This window comes from Podarcis vaucheri (assembly GCF_965113315.1).
Source record: "Podarcis vaucheri genome assembly, chromosome: 1".
Classification (NCBI taxonomy): Eukaryota; Metazoa; Chordata; class Lepidosauria; order Squamata; family Lacertidae; genus Podarcis; species Podarcis vaucheri.
Genome location: NC_138759.1, coordinates 40,336,426 through 40,349,241, shown reverse-complemented (window position 1 = coordinate 40,349,241; position 12,816 = coordinate 40,336,426). Strand labels below are relative to the sequence as shown.

The following is a 12,816-nucleotide window of genomic DNA, read 5'->3' as shown; positions in this document are numbered from 1 at the left end:
CATGGAATGGGAAGTTACCACAATGCTTTATATGGATAAGAACACAGAATTCTTTGACAGCAACGTTTTCCAAGTTCTCTAAACACTGCTCTGATCTTACTGTTGATGGCGAGAGCGCACACACCAAACTGCAGTTATGAGAAGTGATGAAGGTGGAAAGAAACTTGGGGCTTAACTTCCATTGTGTGTGATTCTGGTAATTAAATTTAAGGCGAGAACAGATGAGAAAGACACAGACCAACTATTTGAAATCTTATCTGAAAGTAATTAAACTGGATGTGCAAAAAGGGTAGAAGTTTTAGAGTTGAAGTGGACTGCTTCCGAGGGCTGTTTCTAACTGAGAAATACTTCTACTTGCAATGTTTCTAATGGTCTGAATCGTCATTCAGGCACTGCGTAATGTTGTCTAGTAAGAGAACATTTCTGTCGGCCAGAACACTCTGCTACTGATCTTAAGGTGATCACTGCTGGACAAAGGAATTTCAGTAGGAGGTTCAGAAAGCGTGTTCTCACTAGGAGAGAGCACGTGTTGCGGTTGGGGAACAGGCCACTGCTTCATGACTAGGCAAATTTTGGTGGAACCCAAACCCTTAAAGGGTTAATTGGGTTGCTGGGGATTTTTGAGTGTTGCTAATTCGGAGGAGGAGTCAGAGTATATAAATATAGGTGCCAAGACGATGGGCCGTCCTCTTGGCCGTTTTGCATCGGATCACCCGCCCCCCCTCCCTTTTATAGGGTGGTTTTTCTGGTTTATTGACCTTGCTATGCCTGTCTAGGGGTCGTCCGCCTTTGAGCGGGGGCCTGGTAGGAATTTTGCCATTTGGCTGATTGGCTGTGCCACTTGGTTTTTGCCTACTATGTAGCAAATCGTCACAACTTGTAAGGTTGGCGGTTAGGCACTGGTTAAATTGGTTCTTGGAGGGATAAGTGCCTATCCCTCCAAATGATGCGGAAAGGGAATTCCGTTAAAGGAATCCAGGGGCTTGCCATTCTTTCGTCCTGTCCGTGGAGCCGGGCTTGGGCCGTGCAAGCCCCACCGGAACATGAGGGTGAGAAGTGTTGGATTGATTCCCAGCCTCATTTCTCACCCAATACTTGTTTCCCACGCTGGCTTCCGGTGGAGTCCGGAAGTGCCAGCACTGTCCTGTGGGGGCAAGGACAGATAGTCAAACCAGTGCCTAAGCAACCACTCACAATTTTTGTATTTGAATAAAGTTGTGGCCAAAATTATGCCAAAAACCTTAAACAAAAAATTGGTGTGAAGTGTGAATTTTTTGGGGGGTGGCACTGTGGAACTCAACACGCAAATGGAACTGCTGGAACCAAGAGGTTTCATTCTTTTCATTTCGGCCTGAATAGAGACAATGGGACTCAATGGGACTCACAGGCGGGCATAAAGTTTGAAGTTCCCCTCGATTACATTTGTGGTTGAAATGATGAAAAACGGTCACAGAACCACCTCTTTTGAATGTGAAAATGGCCAAGTGGTATTCAGTGACTTATTCAATAGCCAAGAATGGTAAGAATCATCTGGAGGAAAACTGTGTGTGTGTGTGTGTGTGTGTGTGTGTGTAAACTCTTGTGGAAAAGTAGAGAGAGGTGAGTAACAAACTTGTGAACAAGGAAAACTCATTTTTGTACTTTCTGTTCAGAAACCACTGGAGAACTGCTGTTTGTGATCCAGGTTACTGAGGGGTAGCTTGTAAACAAGAGCTTCCCTGTCAGCTCACTCAAGGACAGAAAAGGGAAACCAGGCAGAGAAACAACCTGCCTTCTGGAACAATGAGAGGCATGGTTTGGCAGCCCCAGGGGCTCTGATAAGATGTGCTTCCTTCTAAATATTTTAATGAGCTAAGCAGCGGGCATTCCCCGTTGAACACTCTCTTCATGGCTGTTGCTAAGCAAAACCAGTGTAAACATTGTTTTTTAAAAAACAAATTATTCTAAATCTTAAAGGTACTCTGGTAGGTTTTCAGAAACCACCCCAAGCAGGTGTGAAGCTGAGGTGAAGCCATTCTTCAGAAAAAAACAGGGCCACCTCTTCACCCTGCATCCTTTCTCATCTTCCATCCATGAGGATTTTAAAAACCAGCATGGAGGCATCACTATCCAGTCTGCTCCCTTCAGGGCAATCCTACATTTTTCAAACAAGTCCACCCTGTTTAGGGCCTGATCCACACACATTCCGCAAAACCCTGTGGTAAAATACATCTGAGAGATCATCATTTCCAACTGCAGGCATAAGCTGCAGGTCTGAATGTTTCCTCATAGGAATGGAACTCCATGCACACCATAAAGGAGCACAGCAGGAAGAGGGCTAAACTGGAATCTTACTCCACATAATCTTTGTTTTCTACATGCAGGGAAGGTGTTGTTAGTTACTTACTTACCACATTACTATCCTGCCTTTTCTCCATTTGTAGAAATGTTTTTTATTGTTTCTAAGTTTCGTGGAAATTTTATTGTATTTTATTTCATACTGGGTGGAATGCTATGCCTTGCTCTTCCAGTTATTCCATCTGAGCATTGCAGCTTGCCAGATGGAACAATGCTCCCCCCTCTCCAACCCCCATGTTCTGGAGCTTCTGCAAACAGCCCCCCCAGCCCATTTTGCACAGTGCAAGGGGCACATGTTGGAGGAGAGAGGGGTAAAGCCTCATTGTGCAAGGAGACGTCCTCATGCAGGGCTTCCACTGATGGGGCTGGTTAAATGAGTCCCACCACTTGTTTTTCAGGCTGGGAAGCAGTTTAAACCTTTGTAAAATAAATAAAACATTGACAGCAAACATTGGTCTCTCCTCCTCTTGCCTCCCCCCCCCCATTTTATCCTCATAAAACAACCCTGCACAGTATGTTGGGCTGAAAGAGCAACTGGCCCAAGGTCACCCAATAACTGTCACGGCCACCTGGAGGTTTGAACCTGGGATTTCCTGGCCTTAGCCTAACACTCTCACCCTACACAACTCTGGCTCTTTAACACACAGAAGGCATTTCACAACGCAGTTCCTCACAGCAATCTGAACTGGGTTCAACCCTTTCATCACAGACACAAATGTGGGGAGGATGAGCTGAAAGAATACTTCTGATGTGTGATGATGTGGGCTTCAGGACACATGGTTAATAGGTTATGAAGTTCTCCCCCACCCCACCTGCCATCCCAGTCCAGTCCCCATTTTTTCTTCAGCCACTTTCTCTCTGTTGGATTCCCACAGCATTTGGAGTGCAGTTAATCGCTTGCACAGGAAAGGGGCTTTCATAAATCACGGAGGCAAGCAGTCAAGGATTTTTCATGCATTCCTTTCCTATGTAAATGATCTGTAACTTTCTTGTGAATCAGGCCCATCGATTCTCACTCGCACACACACACACTGCCCTTCCCCTCCTCCCCACCAACCTCCCTGCACGATTCGCCCCCCCTTCTCCCCCCACCCCCACTTGCCGGATTCTCAGAATTGCAATCTAAATGGCCCTGAAACATTTGAAGACGATTAAAGTTTAGCTTTGCATATCAGTGACCTACCAGCAATTCCCACTAAAGCTCTGATGTATATACTGCATTTGATCTACAGCTAGATGATTCAGAAAGAAGTGATTCCAGAAGTGCTTTCTTCCCCCACAGAGTACTGGAAAAATGCCCTCTGGAGACACAGCATAATAGCAGCTATTTCCTATGAGCATCCTACAGGCCAGGGACACTCTAGTAAGTTGCCAGCCATTGCCTTTTGGCTTCCTTCCTGTTTTGCACAACACATAAATCACCAGGACTGATTTCTTCTGTCTTATTAGCAAGATTTAAGAAGCTTAATAAAATACATTTGGCAGGTTATACCATTGCTCCTCTTATATCCAGCCACAATACTTTTTTTTTGTTCTTTAAGAAAAAACATAACCCCTATTTCCTCTGGCAGAAAGCAAAGGTTTATAACAGGATCTTTTTTCTTTTCTTTTCTTTTTTGCAAGTAATAATAATGTTATTTCCTTTGCTTTTTTTTTTAAAAAGGGAAGCAATACTGAAGGCAACGGAAACCAGCTTAAAATTTGTAGTGTCTCTATGGGAGCCAAATCAGGGCAGGGAGAGGGAAGCTGTGTGTTTCGTGGAGGTTCTCCGTGCTTGGGCATGGTCAATCCTGATAGTGAAATGCTTGTGGTTGAAATAGCATGTGCAGCGGCGTAGCGTGAGTTGTCAGCACCCGGGGCAACGCAAGTAATTTGCGCCCCCTAACCCGGGGCAAGGCACGTAATTTGCGCCCCCCCTACCCCCTAACCTGCGAGTTGCCGCTGGCGCTGCTGCCCAAACGACGCCGCTTGCCCGGAGGAGGGGGGGCAGAGAGGCGAGGAAAATGCAACGGCCCAGCAGCTGCAGCAGCACCGGCGGAGGCGGGGCTGTGAGGAGGGGCTGCCTGGCGCGTCCTCCGCGGCGAGCGCTGAGAGCCGCTGCCTGCCGGGCGCCTTCAGCCGGGCGCTGCGAGACATGCGGCTCCGCTACAGCCTGCGCCCGAGGCTCTTCGGCGACTCCGGAGGCAGGGAGCGCGCCCCCCCAGAAGTTGCGCCCGGTGCGGCCGGCACCCCTGGCACCCCCCACGCTACGCCACTGAGCATGTGCATGTTGAATCCTTCATAAGAACATGGGAAGGACTTGCTGCATCAGGCTAGCACACCCTCCTATGTTTCTCTGATGGAAATAGGGACATCCTATCATTGTCATTATTATATTTAGACCCCACCCTTCTGACAGGTTTGCCCTAGCCACTCTGGGCAGTTTCCTACATATATGAAAACATAATAAAACATTTAAAAAACCCAAAAAAAACCCTATACACTGGTACCTCAGTTGTCGAACGGAATCCATTCCGGAAGACCGTTCGACTTCCGAAACGTTCAACAACTGAGGCGCAATGGGCGATTGGCAAATTCCATTGAGGAAAATGGAGAAACGTGCCTCAGAAGCCGTTTCGACTTCCAAGGTGTGTTTGAAAATGGAAGCATTCACTTCCAGGTTTTTGATGTTCAGGTTCCGAATTGTTCAGCTTCCAAGACACTTGAAAACCGATGTTCCACTGTACAGGGCTGCCTTTAGATGGCTCGGGGGGAGGATAACTTAATAATAATAATAATAATAATAATAATAATAATAATAATAATAATAATATATTTTTACCCCGCCCATCTGGCTGGGTTTCCCCAGCTACTCTCCAACGTTTCTGTGATGAAAATAGTGAAAATAGGGACATCCTGAGGAAAACTGGGGCATTCTGGGATCAAATCAGAAACCAGGACATCTTCTGTAAATCCAGGACTGTCCCTGGAAAATAGGGACACTTGGAGGGTCTGGACTAGTGAGTCATCAAGTTCAGCATGCTGTTATCACAGAAGTCAATCAGGTGCCTATGGAAAGCCCAAAAGCAGACCCAGAGCTCAGCAGCACTCTTCTGCCCTGCAGTTTGCAGCAACTGGTATTCAAAAACATACTGCCTCTGACCAGACACAGACTTTGGTCTTTCAGATTTCAGCGGTGCCCTGTGCAAAGCCAACATTCAGTGCCTCCTCGCCTCTCGCCTTCCATTCTGCTCAATTCACTATGTCACTGTTCTGACGTCCTGCCGCACCCCCTAGGTTCGGTGCCCGGTGTGGCAGAACTGGCTGTGCTGCCTTAAATCCACCTCTGCTCTGGCAGAAAAGGCAGAACATAACCTTCAGGATTAGTCTTTTCCTCCACAAATTGGCCTGTTCCTCTTTTAAAGCCATCCACATTGGTGGCCATCAGGGCATCTTGTGGGAACAAATTCCACAATGCACTCTATGAAGAATTACTTTCTTTTGTCTTTCTTGAATCTGCCAATATTCAGCTTCATTGGAGACTAATATTATGAGAACGGGAGAAAAACTTCTCTCTATCCACTTTCTTCATGCCATGCATGGTCTACTATGTCACCTTTTCTCTAAATTGAAAAGCACCTAGGGTGGTATTAAACTAAAGTTTAACTCAGATGAGACAATGAGAGACTGAGATATCACCCTTTCTTGGATTTGGAACATCTCTTTTTTTTTCAATATTTGGGTGAAATCTTATTTCTTTTTCCACTGTGGAGAAAATTTATTATTGTTATTATTTAATTGCTTTAAAAACATTTCTAGGCAGGTTTTCATTTTTAAAAAAACCCCAAAGCAGTTTGCTACTGTGGATGAATACAATCATGGGGAAAATATATAAATACTATAAAGCAATAATGGTAAGACATATCAGCACAATAAAGCATCAATGAGACAGAAGGCAGTTTAAAATGGTCAGGGGACCACCGGGGTCAAAAGGTATCTTTTTAATGAACGACAGAAACACAGCAGTGCCCACCTCTGTTTTGCCACAAGGTGGAATACTGCAAGTTGTGCAACCTCTGAAGATTGTAGTGATCTGACAGGTCTACATTTTTCACCTATTTTAGTCTCCAAGAGAGATTCATGTGACCAAATATGGGTGCTCAACTGGATGAAACTGGTTTATACTATTTAAAATTTACTTTGGGGCTGTCCGATGAAAGAACCGCAAGGCCCAGTCCTGTTTTGGCTGGAATTGTTCATCTTTCCAAACCAGTCATTTAGAATGATAAATGATGAATGGTGAACAAATGGCATTATATTCATCCCAAAGATAAAACCTCAGTGCAAATTGATTCTGCATTACTCAGCATTGTGTGCATTTGAAAACAGATGTAGGTGGTCCCAGCAATGGGAGGGTGAATCCAGACCTGCCCAATGACCTTGTGGGTATGTTGTTGTTGTTGTCGTCATCCATTTGTCTTGATAGACAATGGAGTGTGCCTCTGGGAATGAAGTCAAACTGCTGCACTAGCAGCACCAAAATGATTTCCTTGGGGTGCAAGCCTGAGCCGTGTGAATGGAAGTCCTGGGCTTCCCAGTAGACAAGACCACCTCCCCCCTCTTTGCCTCACAGATGTGGTCCATAGGAAAGCAGAGCAAGATGTTTGACACCAGCTTGGCTTAAAGAGTTGCCAGAAGGAGGCATACAAGAGAGTTCGTAGGGACTCCACTCTGGATTTGTGTAGGACTTACTCCTTAGCCTTTTAGAGCCAGCGTGGTGTAGTGGTTAAGAGCAGTGGACCCCTAATCTGGTGAACCGGGTTCACATCCCCACTCCTAGTCACACTTCTCTCTGAAGTCTCTCAGCCTCACTCACCTCACAGAGTGTTTGTTGTGAGGGAGGAAGGGAAAGAAGATTGTTGGCCGCTTTGAGACTCCTTAGGGTAGTGATAAAGAGGGATATAAAATCCAAACTCCTCCTCCTCCTCCTCCTCTTCTTCTCCTTCTCCCGAAGATGTCCCGCAAGGCAGTGGAGGTTTAGGATGAGGCTTTTCCTTCTCCTACCTTCCCAGGAAGATGAGCCCCATCTACCCGTCACTTCCCTCTACAACACCTGCAGAAACAGTCTTCTTTACCCTCAGGCCCACTACTGGTCTAGTTTGCTCAATCCACTGGAGCCTGTCTTCACAAATGTCTAAGATTTACCCTCTGGCCCCATGGCTGCAAGTAGCAGCAGAAGCAGAAGCTTTGGAGCAAAACCCAGATGCTGTGTCATCTAGACTGCCAGAAACCTCTCCAACAACCTGTTGTGTGCCAATAACAGCACAGACCTAGATAAGACATCAGAAGAAGAATATGACCCTGTGGCTGGCTGTAGTATTTATGGGGCTCAAGGGTTCGAACAACAACTGCCCTCCAACCACCACTTGGGAAAATAATTCCCAGTTCCAGAACTTCCAGAATTACCCCAAGGATCAAAGGCACAGTGGCCAACCTGAGGTCTTCTATCCTTGTTCCTTACTCAAGATGAAGATGCTTTTCTTCTTATGTGCTTTAACTTAGAAACTTGCTGACATGCCAGAAAGGGGTGTGGCAGCAGAACCAGCTGTAAAACTCCTCAACTGGGGCCTAGCAAGTGCTGTAGCAAGTCTGTACCCTTCTCTGCTCTTTATTGGACAACTTCCCATATTATAGGACTGCCAACCCTTTTAGGCCAGCAGGCATGTTTGGTATTTTGAGAGAATGTTCTGCCTGCCAGTCATAAAAAGGATGTCATTGGATGGGTGGCATAATACAAAATGGCTGCAGCATATAAAGGAGCAAAAAAGAGACAAGACCACAAAATCAAACATAAAAACAGACAGACAGGAATACCCTCCACCCACCCATCAAAGGGGGGGGGCACCTAAATCAGCCACTGCCATACTCACTCACAAAGAGAAACTCCTAAGTGAGAACAATTTGAGTGATAGTTTTTCTGCTTTTTGTTGATTGGTGTTCCTAACATAGATCCAATGTGATTGATTTGCATTTTGTGCTTTTCCCTCCCCCTTATTTTATATTGTTTAGATCATTTCTTGTACTTTCCTAGTATTTATAGTATTTTTGTTTTGTATGGTGGTACCTTGGATTAAGAACTTAATTCGTTATTAACCTGAAACTGTTCTTATCCTGAGGTACCACTTTAGCCAATGCCGCTTCACGCTGCTGCCGCGTGGCCGCACAATTTCTGTTCTCATCCTGAAGCAAAGTTCTTAACCCGAGGTACTATTTTTGGGTTAGCGGAGTCTGTAACCTGAAGCGTCTGTAACCTGAGGTACCACTGTACTAAGAAGTGATTTTGAAAAAAGTTGTTTTTTTATTGTTGTTGTGAGCCGTTTTGAGCTCAGCTGGATTGCTGGGAAAGTGACAAACCAAATCAAACCTTTCCCCTGCTCCTCTGTCCAGTTTTGGCATCCAGTGAAATGTAGGCCTGTTTATGAGTAGGTGGTGTTCAATACAGGAGAGGCCAAGCCAGCGCAGAAGGGAACTGGGCAAAAAAAGCAAATGGTCTCTCGTGCACTGTGGATTTATGAGGGGACAGTGACCTTTTGTGGACACCATAGAAAGTCTTGGTGGGCACAGTGGCACCTGCAGGTGCTGCCATAGGCAACCCCTGCAAGTATATTGATCCCTGACACCCTGAGCGGTTCCTCAGCCTCTCAGGTAAGGCAGAACTTTAAGCCACAAGGCAGAGGCATGACTATGAGTGCTTATCATACCTTACATAGTCTGTCAAAGTGCCCATTAGAGGAAGAAAGCAAAGAGGTGAGGGATGCAGAATAGTTGCTTATCAGTGCTTGTATTTCTTATAATTCTCAGCTTCGAAACTTCACCTTGTACTCTTGCAAGTTTCTCCCCCCCCACCACCACCACCCAACCATCCCTGTTTGAGGGGGTATCAACATACAGTTGTCATTGGTCCTTTGGATTTTATTGCTTTGGACATTTTCCAATGCAGAAGTTGCCAAAGCTTTCATGTCAGTCATGATTAACCATTCTCTCAACCCTCCCCCCTTTCTTTTTTGCTTTCTTGCATGCTGGTAGGTGTAGACAAAGCTCTGCCTGTCAGGATACTGCTGTGTATGATAGGTGAAGAGCCGCGGTAGCCTGACAAACAGAATTATCACAAAATCATTTTCCACTCCTGAAGACTGGATTCCTCCTATCTCCTCAGGAGATGGAAGACGCTTTGTGATCTTGGGATCAGTTGCTTGATTAAAATGACAGAGCTGGTGCGAACAGGTGGCATTCTCACCTTATATAAAGAACTTCATATGCCCCTCAGTTATGGGACTCAGCAGCAGTGAGTGTATTAACCTGGAGCTGCTCCATTTCATATGCTAGTATTTAGAAGAGGAAATTCTCCAGTGTAGTTTATCAATCAAGATAAAATGCTTTTGTCTCTTTATAACTCCACAGGGCATCATTGATACTGAAGACTCAGAAGGCTTGTCCACAACAAAGCAAAATGTGGATTCTCACCAGCCTGTCTCCTCATTACTGTATGTATGCATTCCACAGTATGTATTCCCTATCCCGGTGTTGTCCCATACATTTCTCCCTTCTAATGAGGAGCTTTTCAAACCTAGGAAAGTCTGAAAAAGAAAAAAAACCCCACACATTTAAAGTGAGAATGGAAAGTTCCAGGGCAACACTGAGATGGGGTACATTTTATTCCAGTGTGGGCAATCCCAGGGGTTTATCCAGCAAAGTCTTGCAGAACTCCAGTGGCAGCCAGTGATAGGACAGCTCAAAATTATTGTTGTTGTTGTTGTTGTTGTTATTATTATTATTATTATTATTATTACTACTACTACTACTATTATTACCTCGCCGATCTGGCTGGATTTCCCCAGCTACTCTTGGCAGCTCCCAACTGAATATTAAAAATAGAATCAAACATTAAAAACTTCCCTAAACAGGGCTGCCTTCAGATGTATTCTAAAAGTCAGATAGTCGCTTATTTCCTTGACATCTGATGGGAGGGTGTTCCACAGGGCGGGCGCCACCACCACTGAGAAGGCCCTCTGCTTGGTTCCCTGTCACTTCACTTCTTGCAGTGAGGGAACCGCCAGAAAGCCCTCAGACACTCCTTCAGGTATACTTGGCCAAGGCCATTTAGGACTTTAAAGGTCAGCACCAACACTTTGAAATGTGCTCGGAAGCATACTGGGAGCCAATGTAGGTATTTCAGGACCAGTGTTATATGGTCTCGGCAGCCGCTCCCAGTGGATTCCTTCATCAACACTGAAGATTGAGGGTTTTAACTTGCATCCAACAAAGGCATTGCCCTCTAGGAAAATCTTCCACTCAAACAATGGAACCTTCTGTCTGGAAGGTTTGAAACCTCCCAGAGTAGATTTAGGGGGAAGGGCACAGGAGAAAGCGAGGGAAGGAAACTTTCATTGCACAAACACAAGTCATTCTAGGATCGCAACACAAGTCATTCTAGGATCACAACAACATTGTTGGATGCAACCTATATGATCATTGTTGTTCATTAGAGAAGATGGAGGAGAAGTAGGAAAAAAAGACAAATGGGGTCCTTTTTGGGAGAGCCACTCAACGAAAGTTCTTGCAGGCTACACACACACACACACAGAGAGAGAGAGAGAGAGAGAGAGAGAGAGAGAGAGAGAGAGAGTATTCTTTTTACACCCTGCAGTCTGTCTGCACTGGTTAATATTGTCAAGGGAGTCCTTGCCTGACAGAATATAATTTAGGATCTATTAAATATGATTACTTGGCCTTGAAAATGATAGATATTGAACAGAATTAGAAGATCACTTTACAAAAGAAAGGTTCCTCTTGCAATCTTTCCTACGGGCATAAAATAAAGCTTGGGGGAAATCCCAACGGAATTGTGGCACTTATGGGTTACATTTATGAATACACGGATTGATCTTCATATTTAAAAAAAACTGAGAGGGGGAACCCACAAAAAAATGAGTAGGATGAGTAGCAAGTACCTGGACAGCTCTGAGAAGAACCACAATTCAAGAAGGACACTGACAAACTGGAACGTGTCCAGAGGAGGGCAACCAAAATGGTCAAGGGCCTGGAAATGATGCCTTATGAGGAACGGCTAAGGGAGCTGGGCATGTTTAGCCTGGAGAAGAGGAGGTTAAGGGGTGATATGATAGCCATGTTCAAATATATAAAAGGATGTCACATAGAGGAGGGAGAAAGGTTGTTTTCTGCTGCTCCGGAGAAGCGGACACGGAGCAATGGATCCAAACTACAAGAAAGAAGATTCCACCTAAACATTAGGAAGAACTTCCTGACAGTAAGAGCTGTTCGACAGTGGAATTTGCTGCCAAGGAGTGTGGTGGAGTCTCCTACTTTGGAGGTCTTTAAGCAGAGGCTTGACAACCATATGTCAGGAGTGCTCTGATGGTGTTTCCTGCTTGGCAGGGGGTTGGACTTGATGGCCCTTGTGGTCTCTTCCAACTCTATGATTCTATGATTCTATGATTCTATGATTCTATGAGATGCCTGAGACTTGAGTGGCATGTTTGCCATGTTTCACTTGCTTTAATTACAATGGGGATGGAGGAAAGTGCAATTAATTTAAAAGTGAACCTTCACATTCTGCAATGGGAAATTAATCCCTAATGGCATTCTCAAGTTTTCTCTGTTTCCTACTATATTAGATTCTGAGGCTGATTGTACCTCTGTGAGCCATTTGCCTCTTTCCCAGGTGCCCTAATAGTTGCTGCTTCTATCTATTATGGTCCTTGATTAGTACATAAATGATTTCATCTGGGCAGCCCAGGTGGCATTCACACACCGCTTGCATAGTTATGCTGCCATGTGCCCTTTGTGGGGAAGGGTCCATGGCAGCTTTGCCTTGGAGAGCATGGCTCTCAGCCTCCGCTTACACTGAATAAACGCCCCAAAATCTTCTTTAATCCATAGGTTGTTCTGGGAGGAGGATTCGCTTTCTCATTGGTTGGCTTCAGTGACTACGTGACTAAGAACAGGACGCAGTACTTTGCACATTGAACCCTATACAGACATTCTGAATGCAAGTGAAATCTACACATGAGCAGGCAGAGTGTGGATGGGCTTACTAGGCTCTGTCCACCCCTCTAACCCTGCTCATGAAGGCCAAAGGTTTATGTGGGGAATTTATTCAAGAGCTTGGACGTTTTTAAAAACGTCTGTCCATCGTGTCCAAAAAGGAACTAATTATAGTTCATGTTAGTACAGTCGTACCTCGGCTCCTGACGCCTGGGGAGTCAAACGTTCCAACTCCCAAATGATCGAAAACCAGAAGTGAGTGTTCTGGTTTTTGATCGTACTTTTGGAAGCCGAAAATCCAGCAGGGCTTCCACAGCTTCCGATTGGCTTCAGGAGATTCCTGCAGCCAATCAGAAGCCTCACTTTGGAAGTTGAATGTTTTGGAAGTCAAACAGACTTCCGGAACGGATTCTGTTTGACATCCGAGGTACGACT

General features: G+C 45.2%; 1 long non-coding RNA gene across 1 annotated transcript; it reads left to right on the top strand.

Moving 5' to 3' along the window:
- LOC309532072 lies at positions 1-12,580 on the top strand. The gene is made up of 5 exons (XR_014219582.1): positions 1-196; positions 1,360-1,519; positions 3,620-3,700; positions 9,778-9,860; positions 12,277-12,580. It is a non-coding gene; the product is annotated as an uncharacterized lncRNA (long non-coding RNA).
- Positions 12,581-12,816: the final 236 nt, after the last annotated feature.